The sequence below is a fragment of the Odocoileus virginianus genome, chromosome X, assembly GCF_023699985.2.
Source record: "Odocoileus virginianus isolate 20LAN1187 ecotype Illinois chromosome X, Ovbor_1.2, whole genome shotgun sequence".
NCBI lineage: Eukaryota > Metazoa > Chordata > Mammalia > Artiodactyla > Cervidae > Odocoileus > Odocoileus virginianus.
In genome coordinates this window covers 25917479-25927863 of record NC_069708.1, presented here as the reverse complement: position 1 = coordinate 25927863, position 10385 = coordinate 25917479, and positions in this window count along the sequence as shown.

Sequence of the window (10385 nt, the reverse complement as noted above, 5' to 3'; positions counted from 1 at the left end):
AGTACCACCAAATCTGCTTTACAAGAAATGTTAAAGGGACTTATATAGTCAAGAAATACAAGAGAAGAAAAAAGATCTACAAAATCAACCACAAACAATTAAGAAAATGGTAATAGGAACATACATATAAATACTTACTTTAAATGGAAATGGATTAAATGCTCCAACCAAGAGACACAGACTGGCTGAATGGATACAAAAACAAGACCCACATATATGCTGTCTACAAGATACCCACTTCAGACCTCAAAACACATATAGACTGGAAGTGAGAGGATGGAAAAATATATTCCATGTAAATGGGAAGCAAAAGAAAGCTGGAGTCACAATCCTCATATCAGACAAAATAGACCTTAAAATAAAGATTACAAGAGATAAGGAAGGACACTACATAATGATCAAGGGATCAATCCAAGAGGAAGACATAACAATTGTTAATATCTATGCACCCAAGATAGGAGTACCTGACTACATAAGACAAACACTAACAGACATAAAAGGAGAAACTGACAGTAACACAATAACAGTAGGAGACTTTAACACCCCACTCATACCAATGGACAGATCATCAAAACAGAAAAATTAATAAGGAAATAGAAGTCTTAAATGATATATTAGATGAGATGGATCTCATTAATATCTTCAGTACATTCCATCCAAATGCAGAAGAATACACCTTTTTCTCAAGTGCACATGGAAAATTCTCCAGTATGGACCACATCTTGTGTCACAAATGAAACCTCAGTAAATTTAAGAAAATTGAAATGCTATCAAGCATCTTCTCTGATCACAATGATATGAGACTAGATATCAATTACAAGAAAAAAACGGTAAGAAACCCAAACACATGGAGATTAAACAACATGTTTCTAAATAACCAGCAGGTTACTGAAGAAATCAAAAGGGAAATGAAAAAATTTCTAGAGACAAATGACAATGAAAACACAACAACTCAAAAGCTATGGGATGCAGCAAAAGCAATTCTAAGTGGGAGGTTTATAGCAATACAATCTTACCTCAAGAAACAAGAAAAAGATCGAATAGACAACCTAAGTTTATGCCTAAAGCAATTGGAAAAATAAGAAAAAAAAACCCTAACATTAGTAGAAGGAAAGAAATCATAAAGATCTGAGCAGAAATAAATGAAAATGAAATGAAAGAAACAATAGTAAAGATTAATAAAACTAAAAGCTTGTTCTTTGAGAAGATAAACAAAATTGACAAACCTTTATCCAGACTCATCTAGAAGAAAAGAGAGAAGAATCAAATCAACAAAATTAGAAATGAAAAAGGAGAGGTTACAACAGACAATGCAGAAATACAAACGATTATAAGGGACTATTATGAACAACTATATGGCAATAAAATAGACAACCTGGAAGAAATGGACAGATTCTTAGAAATGCTCAATCTTCCAAAACTTAACCAGGAAGAAATAGAAATTATGAACAACCCAATTGCAAGCACTGAGATTGAAGCTGTGGTCAAAAATCTCCCCCCCCCCAAAAAAAACCCCAGGACCAGATGGCTTCAAAGGAGAATTCTATCAAACATTTAGAGAAGAGCTAATGCCTATCCTTCTAAAACTCTTTCAAAAAATTGCAGAGGAAGGAACACTTTCAAACTCCTTCTACACGAGGCCACCATCACCCTGATGCCAAAACCAGAAAAAGACAACACAAAAAAAGAAAACTACAGGCCAATATCACTGATGAACATAGATGCAAAAATCCTCAACAAAATTTTAGCTAACAGAGTTCAGCAACACATCAAAAAGCTCATACACCATGATCAAGTTGGGTTTATTCCAGGGATCCAAGGATTCTTCAATATATGGAAATCAATAAATGTGATACACCATATTAACAAATTGAAAGATAAAAACCATATGATAATCTCAATATATGCAGAAAAAGCCTTTGACAAAGTTCAGCACCCATTTATGATTAAAACTCTTCAAAAGATGGACATAGAAGGAACCTACCTCAACATAGTAAAGGCCATAAATGATAAGCCTACAGCACACATTATTCTCAGTGGTGGAAAACCTAAAAGCATTCCCCCTAAGATCAGGAACAAGACAAGGGTGTCCACTTTCACTACTATTATTCAATATAGTTCTGGAAGTCCTAGCTACAACAATCAGAGAAGAAAAAGAAATAAAAGGAACCCATATCAGAAAAGAAGCAGTAAAGCTCTCACTGTTTGCAGATGACATGATCCTGTATGTAGAAAACCCTAAAGATAGTATCAGAAAATTACTAGAGCTAATAACTGAATTTAGCAAAGTTGCAGGACACAAAATCAATACACAGAAATCACTTGCATTTCTACATACTAACAATGAAAAATCAGAAAGAGAAATTTAGGAATCAATCCTGTTCACCATTGCAACAAAAAGAATTAAATATCTAGGAATAAACCTACCTAAGGAGACAAAAGAACTGCACACAGAAAATTATAAGACAACAATGAAAGAAATCAAAGATGACATAAACAGATGGAGAGGTATTCCATGTTCCTGGGTAGGAAGAATCAATATTGTGAAAATGACTATACTACCAAATGCAATCTACAGATTCAACGTGATCCCTATCAAATTACCAATGGCATTTTTCACAGAACTAGAACAAAAAATTTCACAATTCATATGGACACAAAAGACCCTGAATAGCCAAAGCAGTCTTGAAAAAGAAGAATGGAGCTGGAGGACTCAACCTTCTTGACTTCAGATTATACTACAAAGCTACAGACATCAAGGCAGTATAGTACTGGCACAAAAACAGAAATATAGACCAACGGAGCAAGATAGAAACTCCAGAAATAAACCCATGCCCCTATGGGTACCTTATTTTTGACAAAGGAGGCAAGAATATACAATGGGGCAAAGACAGCCTCTTCAATAAATGGTGCTAGGAAACCTGGACAACTACATGTAAAAGAATGAAATCAGAACACTTTCTAACAAGAACACTTTCTAATACCATACACAAAGATAAACTCAAAGTGGATTAAAGACCTAAATGTAAGATCAGAAACTATAAAACTCTTAGAGGAAAACATAAGCAGAACACTCGATGACACAAATCAAAGCAAGATCCTTTATGATATACCTCCTAGAGTAATGGAAAAAAAAACAAAAGTAAACAGGTGAGGCCTGGTTAAACCTAAAAGTTTTTACACAGCAAAGGAAACTATAAGCAAGGTGAAAAGACAGCCCTCAGAATGGGAGAAAACAACAGCAAATGAAACAACTGACAAGGAATTACTTTCCAAAATATATAAGTGGCTTATACGACTCAATACCAGAAAAACAACAACCCAATCAAAAAGTGGGAAAAAGACACAAACAGACATTTCTCCAGGGAAGACATACAGATAGCTAACAAACACATGAAAAGATGCTCAACATCTGTCATTATTAGAGAAATGCAAATCAAAACTACAATGAGATATCACTTCACACCAGTCAGAATGGCCCTCATCAAAAAGTCTACAAACTAAATGCTGGAGAGGATGTGGAGAAAAGGGAATACTCTTGCACTGTTGGTGGGTATGTAAATTGATACAGCCACTATGGAAGACGGTATCAAGATTCCTTAAAAAACTAGGAATAAAACCACCATATGACACAGTAATCTCACTCCTAGGCATATATCCTGAGGAAACAAAAATTGAAAGAGACACATGTGTCCTATTGTTCATTGCAGCACTATTTACAATAGCTTGAACATGGAAGCAGCCTAGATGTCCATTGACAGATGAATGAATAAAGAAGTTGTGGTACATATACACAATGGAATATTACTCAGCCATAAAAAGGAACACATTTGAGTCAATTCTAATGAGGTGGATGAACCTAGAACTTATTGTACAAAGTGAAGTGAGCCAGAAAGACTAAAATAAATACCATATTCTAACACATATATATGGAATCTAGAAACACGGTACTGAAAAATTTATTTACAGGGCAACGATGGAGAAATAGACAAATGGACATGGGGAGAAGGGAGGAGAGTGTGAGATGTACAGAAAGAGTAACATAGAAATTTGCATTACCATGTGTAAAATAGATAACTAACAGGAATTTTCTGTATGGCTGAGGAAACTCAAATAGGGGCTCTGTATCAACCTAGAAGGGTGGGATGGGGAGGGAGATGAGACGGAGGTTCAAATGGGAGGGGATATATGTATACCTATGGCTTATTCACATTGAGGTTTGACAGAAAACAACAGAATTCTGTAAAGCAATATTCCTTCAATAAAAAATAAATTAATTTTAAAAAACTTAAAAAAAGAATAAATGGATCAACACACAGGGGGCATAGAAGAGTTTGGGGCTTATAATATTAATATTTTCAATTGATGTTAGATTTATTATTATTATCTCCACCTGGAAAATCTCAAAACTTGACCAATCAAGTTGATCAGAGGTACAGAATGAATATAGGAGCCTAGTGGGCTACAGTCCATGGGGTCACAAAGAGTCAGACACGACTGAGCAACTAAGCGTATTGCCTTGTGTTAAGTTGCAAAGAACACAGGAGGCTACTTCCTGGCTCCAGCCATGTTGAAAAATCTGGACAACTGTCCTTGAAGCCCAGTTCTGAGTTTCTCTTCACTGGACTTATATGGGGTGCATGTTCAAAATGTAAATTTCTGAGGTGGTCTTGTGGGACTGGTTTTCTGCTATTGGAAGAAGGGCAGCTGGGGGAAGAAGCAAATTTTTATCACACGTCCTTCATCTCCCGCCCTGGAGGCCACCCAGATCCCATATACAACCTCTGCTTGTGACCACACCTTCAAGATCTGAAGACAGAGACTATGTCCAGTTGAGTCTCGATTTTTAAGTAAAAGGAATATGGGAGCTTCACAAGATTCAGGAAGACAATGGTGCTGTTTGGAGGACACCTTATTCTACTATGAAGAAAAAGGACTAGTAAGAGACTATAAACTAAAACTATAGCAAGAGGAGTCAATGCTAGAGGTCAGACAGTAGGAAGAATTCTTGACAATAAAATTTCATCTCATTTTTGCAGAGGTTTATAGTTTATAGAGCTCTTTCGCATCTGTACTCTTCTTTAAGCATCTCACAACAATGTAAGGTGGATACAAATTGCTTCTATTTTACAGAGCTGGCAATTGGGGTTCAGAGAGGTTAGATAAGTTGTCCAAGATCACACAGCTACTGTTGTGTAGGAGAAATTTGACTCCAAGTGTCCTGCCCTGGGTGATAATTGCTAGCAATTCTGTGTGAATTGGATGAACTCTGGAACAGATTCTATGTCTCAGAGAGGCCACCAAGTAGGTTGGAGGCCCCGGGGGTTCCCCCACTCCCATTGTGATGCCTTCCCTCTCCCTAGGGAAAGTCTGGAAGAGATGGACCCTGTCCTTGTGGGTAATTAATCTTCCTTGCTCTTCATAGGGCTCCTGGCTCTCAGAAACTACTGTTTGAACAAGGATGTCAATCCCTAGGTGATCTCTAGACTGGCCAATAAAGCACCCATGTCTCTGCTCAAAGGAGATACTGTTGAAGAAGAAGATGCCTGTCTCCATTCTCCTCCAGTGGGCTGGTCCCAATAGCTCACCTAATACTTGCCAGGTGGCATTCACCCCAGTGAGAACACATGGGGGACAGAGGTCAGCCTAGTACAACCCATATTTTGAGGCAGGAATGCTAGAGTCAACTGAAGAGCAGCTCTGCTGGAGGAGTTTGGAAGAGAAGATTTCCTAACTCCTCTTTATGTCTTCATGGTAAGTGACTGCCCTTGGTGTTTGCTCAGTATCCCAGCATCCTTTTTATGCTAGAAAGAATCCACTCTATGCACTCAAGCACTAGCCTGGGATACAGAAGTACCAGGTTCTAGTCTGTCTCAGCTATGAGCTCACTGTGTGTGACCTTGACAATTTGCTTCCCCTCTCCCGGGTTTACATTCTAAGGACCTTTCTATTTATTAATAGTACCTCAAAATTCTCTGATCAGATGATTCTATGTCAAGAGTTAATGTGCATACCTGCAGTTAAAAATTCACTATGAGAAAGAAAATGACAGAAAAAAGAGTATGTATTAATTAGAAATATGCAGTTGTACTCAGACATATTTAGGGATATTTAGTTGGGGTGGAACAAAGAATAAGGTAATAGGAAGGAGGTGGGCAGACAAGTTGATGGCCTCACAAAGAAGAGGGAAGAGAGGTATGAACAAAGAGATCTGGTAGAAATGACAGGGCTTAGAGGTGAAAATGAGAGGGAGAATCTGAAGATGGGCAGGACAGAGCCACTAGAGGGAAATGTTGACACTCATGAGTCTCATTGTCTGCTGGATATCGCTCCTTGGATATCCCACAAGCACCTCAAAGCCACCATGGTTCTACCCCAGCTCAGCATCTCTCCCTTCCTAAAGCACCCTCTCCCCTCCCCTCTGGCCAACCAGTCCCCAGGTCTAGAGATTTTTCTCTCCTCCTTACCATTCAAGTTTGAGTCTGTCCCCACCTCCGTACCCACACTGCTACCATCATCATCTTTCACCACTCACTTGTCCATATTTTTTATTGAGGTATAATTAATTCATAATGTTGTGCTAATTTCAGGCATATAGCAAAGTGATTCATGTATATATATATATATTCATTTTCATATTCTTTTTCATTATAAGTTGTTACAAGATATTAAGTATAGTTTCTTGTGCTATAAGTATATCCTTGTTGTTTCCCTATTTTATATATTGTAGTGTATATATGTTAATCTCAAAGTCCTAATTTATCTCTCCCCACCCCCTCATTTGGAATAACACAGTGACTTCTGTTTCCCTGAGTTCATGCTTAACTCCTCCAACCCATGCTCCACACTCCCTGAAAAACCCTTCAGGGAGCTCTCTAGTGCCCCCTGGATAAAATCCAAACTCTTCTCCATGGTCTGTAAGGCCTTATGGAGTCTGGGGTCTGCTTCCTCTTCAGCCTCATCTCTTCCATTCCCCATGTATATGGGAACACTCCTGCCTTACAAAACAATTCTTGCCCATCTCCAGATTTTGGCATGTGCTGCCTCCTCTGCCTAAAACATTTTTTTTCTTCCTACTTCATCACTTGGCAAACTCCTTCCCATCCTTCAAACCTCATCCCATACCACCTCTCCTTCTGGGAGCCAGCCTGGGTTGAGGCTCTTCTTCTGGGCTCCCACAACTCTTGAGTGTTTCTTTGTCACTGAACTGATCACACAGACTAGTATTTATCTGCTTACATTCCAGACCCCCACTATACAATACAGACTCCCAATATACAATATACTAGACTGGGAGCTCCTTAATGACAGGAATCCTGTCTTTTTTGTCCTTGTATGTCATCTTATATATGGGTGCCTAATAATTGTGTGTTGAATGAATGTCAAAACAGCTTTGTACTTTGTGCTATAGTAAGCCAATGTTTATTGGCTTGAATTGTCATACAGGAAAAAAGCAGTAGGCGGGGATGTCAATGAAATTGGATGGGACTAGGGAAAAGTTTGAGGTAGTAGAGCAGAGTTTCAACTGGAATTTAAAGTACCTTTGAGGAAGGATTATGTGAGTTGAGAGAAGGGGAAGCTGGCCCAAGTCACAAAAAGTGTGGGTGGATGTGGGGCATGTGACACAGAGACTGGAGGAAGGACACCAGATTTAGCTGTTCAAGCAAACTAGGTGGTTCTCTGTAACAACAGTGCTCAGTCACCACTCTGTGGGCTGGGTGTGTGCTTGTGTGTACTGGGAGGTTTTGCAGGCTTGATGGTTGGCAGAGGATTTGTGAGACCTCATTCATTTCACAAATATTAGTTGAGCACCCATGCTGTGCCAAGCACTATTACAGAGACTGAGGAACTCAGCAGTGAATGTAAGAGGCAAACACATACAAAAATTCCTTCCCTCAGGAGCCCTCCTATACTGTTGGTGGGTAAACTGGTGTAGCCACTATGGAAAACAGTATGGAAGTTTCTTAGAAAACTAAAAGTTACCATATGATCCAGCAATCCCACTTTTGGGTGTATATCCAGAAAAGAGGAAAACTGTAATTAAAAAAGATACACACACCCCAGTGTTCATAGCAGCCCTACTTACAACAGCCAAGACATGGAAGCAACAAAAATGTCCATTGACAGATGAACGGACAGAGAAGACAAGGTATATATACACACACACACACAAATATATATGTAATGGAATATTACTGGAATAATATGTTTCTTTGTCACTGGATATGACACTGGAATGATAATACTGGAATTAATATTCCGTTAATAATATTAATGGAATAATATCTATACACACACACATAGAAATATGTATAATGGAATATTACTCAGCCTATATATATATGTATACACACACACACACAAATATATATAATGGAATGTTACTCAGCCTATATATATATATACATATATATATATATATATACACACACACACACACACATACAAATATATATAATGGAATATTACTCAGCCAAAAAAGAGTGAAGTAACGTTATTTGCAGCAGCATAACATAGATTGTCATAGAAATTATCATACTAAGTAAATTGAGACAGAGAAAGACAAATATATATCATATGTGGAATCTTAAAAATGTTACAAATGAATTTATTTACAAAATGAAAACAGATTGACAGACATAGAAAACAGATTTATGGCTACAAAGGGGAAAGAGGAGGGGAGAGATAGATTAGGAGCTTGGAATTAACAGATATAAAATTACTATACATAAAATAGATAAACAAGAATTTATTGTATAGCACAGGGAACTATATTCAATATCTTATAATAATCTAGAATAGAAAGAGGATCTGATCGGGCCTGGTACACTGGGAAGACCCAGAGGGATCGGGTGGAGAGGGAGGTGGGAGGGGGGACCGGGATGGGGAATACATGTAAATCCATGGCTAATTCATCTCAATGTATGACAAAAACCACTGCAATGATGTAAAGTAATTAGCCTCCAACTAATAAAAATAAATGGAAAAAAAAAGAAAGAGGATCTGAAAAAGTTACACTAGAATCTAGCACAACATTGTAAACCAACTATACTTCAATTGTAAAAAAAAAATCCTTCCTTCGTGGAACTCATGTTATAGTGAAGGGAGACAGACCAAAGGGAAACAAATAAAATTTATAGAATGCTAGATGGTTATAAATCTATTGAGAAAAATCAAGGAGGAAAGGGCATTAAGAAGTTGCTAGAAGGGATATATGTGTCAATTATAAATAGGGGAGTCACAGGACTCCAGGAGGTTAGAAGCCTTTTCTGTGGGGAGGGGACATTGTAGACGGGACTGGCAGTGTGGGTAGTGATAAGCTCCCAACCAGGCTTGCAAGTGGAGGGAAGCTATGATGAGGAGCAAGTGACCAAACGGGCACCCTGGAGTTTGGGTTGATCCTGGAATTTCATGGTGCCTGCAGTCCCATCTCTTCCCATGTCCCACTGAGCCCCCACCCTCACCACATACACACATAGAAATAGCACATCCATTGCCACAGTCCCAGAGCTGCTTCTTGGTGGCTTATGTGTCATGCTTCACCTTACTTCCTTTCAGCCCAGACTGGTGCTCTTCAGTGGTCTGACTAACAAGTCTGATTAACTAATGCAGATTATGTCTGATATTTCAGATCCCTGCACTTATTAGGATGGCAGGAATGTGTGTGAGTGAAACTGCTGCTAATGTACTCACAAGTATGCTCTGCTTTTTCTAATGTTGCTCATCCTTCAAAGCCCCAGTCAAGACCCAGCAACTACTGGAACTCATATCTCTTGGACAGAAGTGAGCCCTTGACTCAACAACTCCCACACTGGTCTCATAAGCTCTTTGACATGAGGGTCCATTTCTTATACATCACAACAACACATTTTACTGAGTTTATTTGTGTGTGTATGCCATAAAATCAACACATGAGAAAAATAGTGTGCATGTGTGTGTTGCAGTTGGGATTCCATGGGCAGCTTTGCTGACTCTGGACATTTCCCTCTCTGAGCCCCCCTTTAAATATGAAGCCCCTGACCTACTTCCCTTATGGGATTCAGTTCAGTTCGGTCGCTCAGCCATGTCCAACTCTGCAACTCCATGGACTGCAGCACGCCAGGCTTCCCTGTCCATCACCAACTCCCAGAGTTTAATCAAACTCATGTCCATTGAGTTGGTGATTCCATCCAACCGTCTCTTCCTCTGTCATCCCCTTCTCCTCCTGCCTTCAATCTTTCCCAGCATTAGGGTCTTTTCCAATGAGTCAGTTCTTCACATCAGGTGGCCAAAATATTGGAGTTTCAGCTTCAGCATCAGTCCTTCCAATGAATATTCAAGAATGATTTCCTTTAGGATGGACTGGTTGGACCTCCTTGCAGTCCAAGGGACTCTCAAGAGTCTTC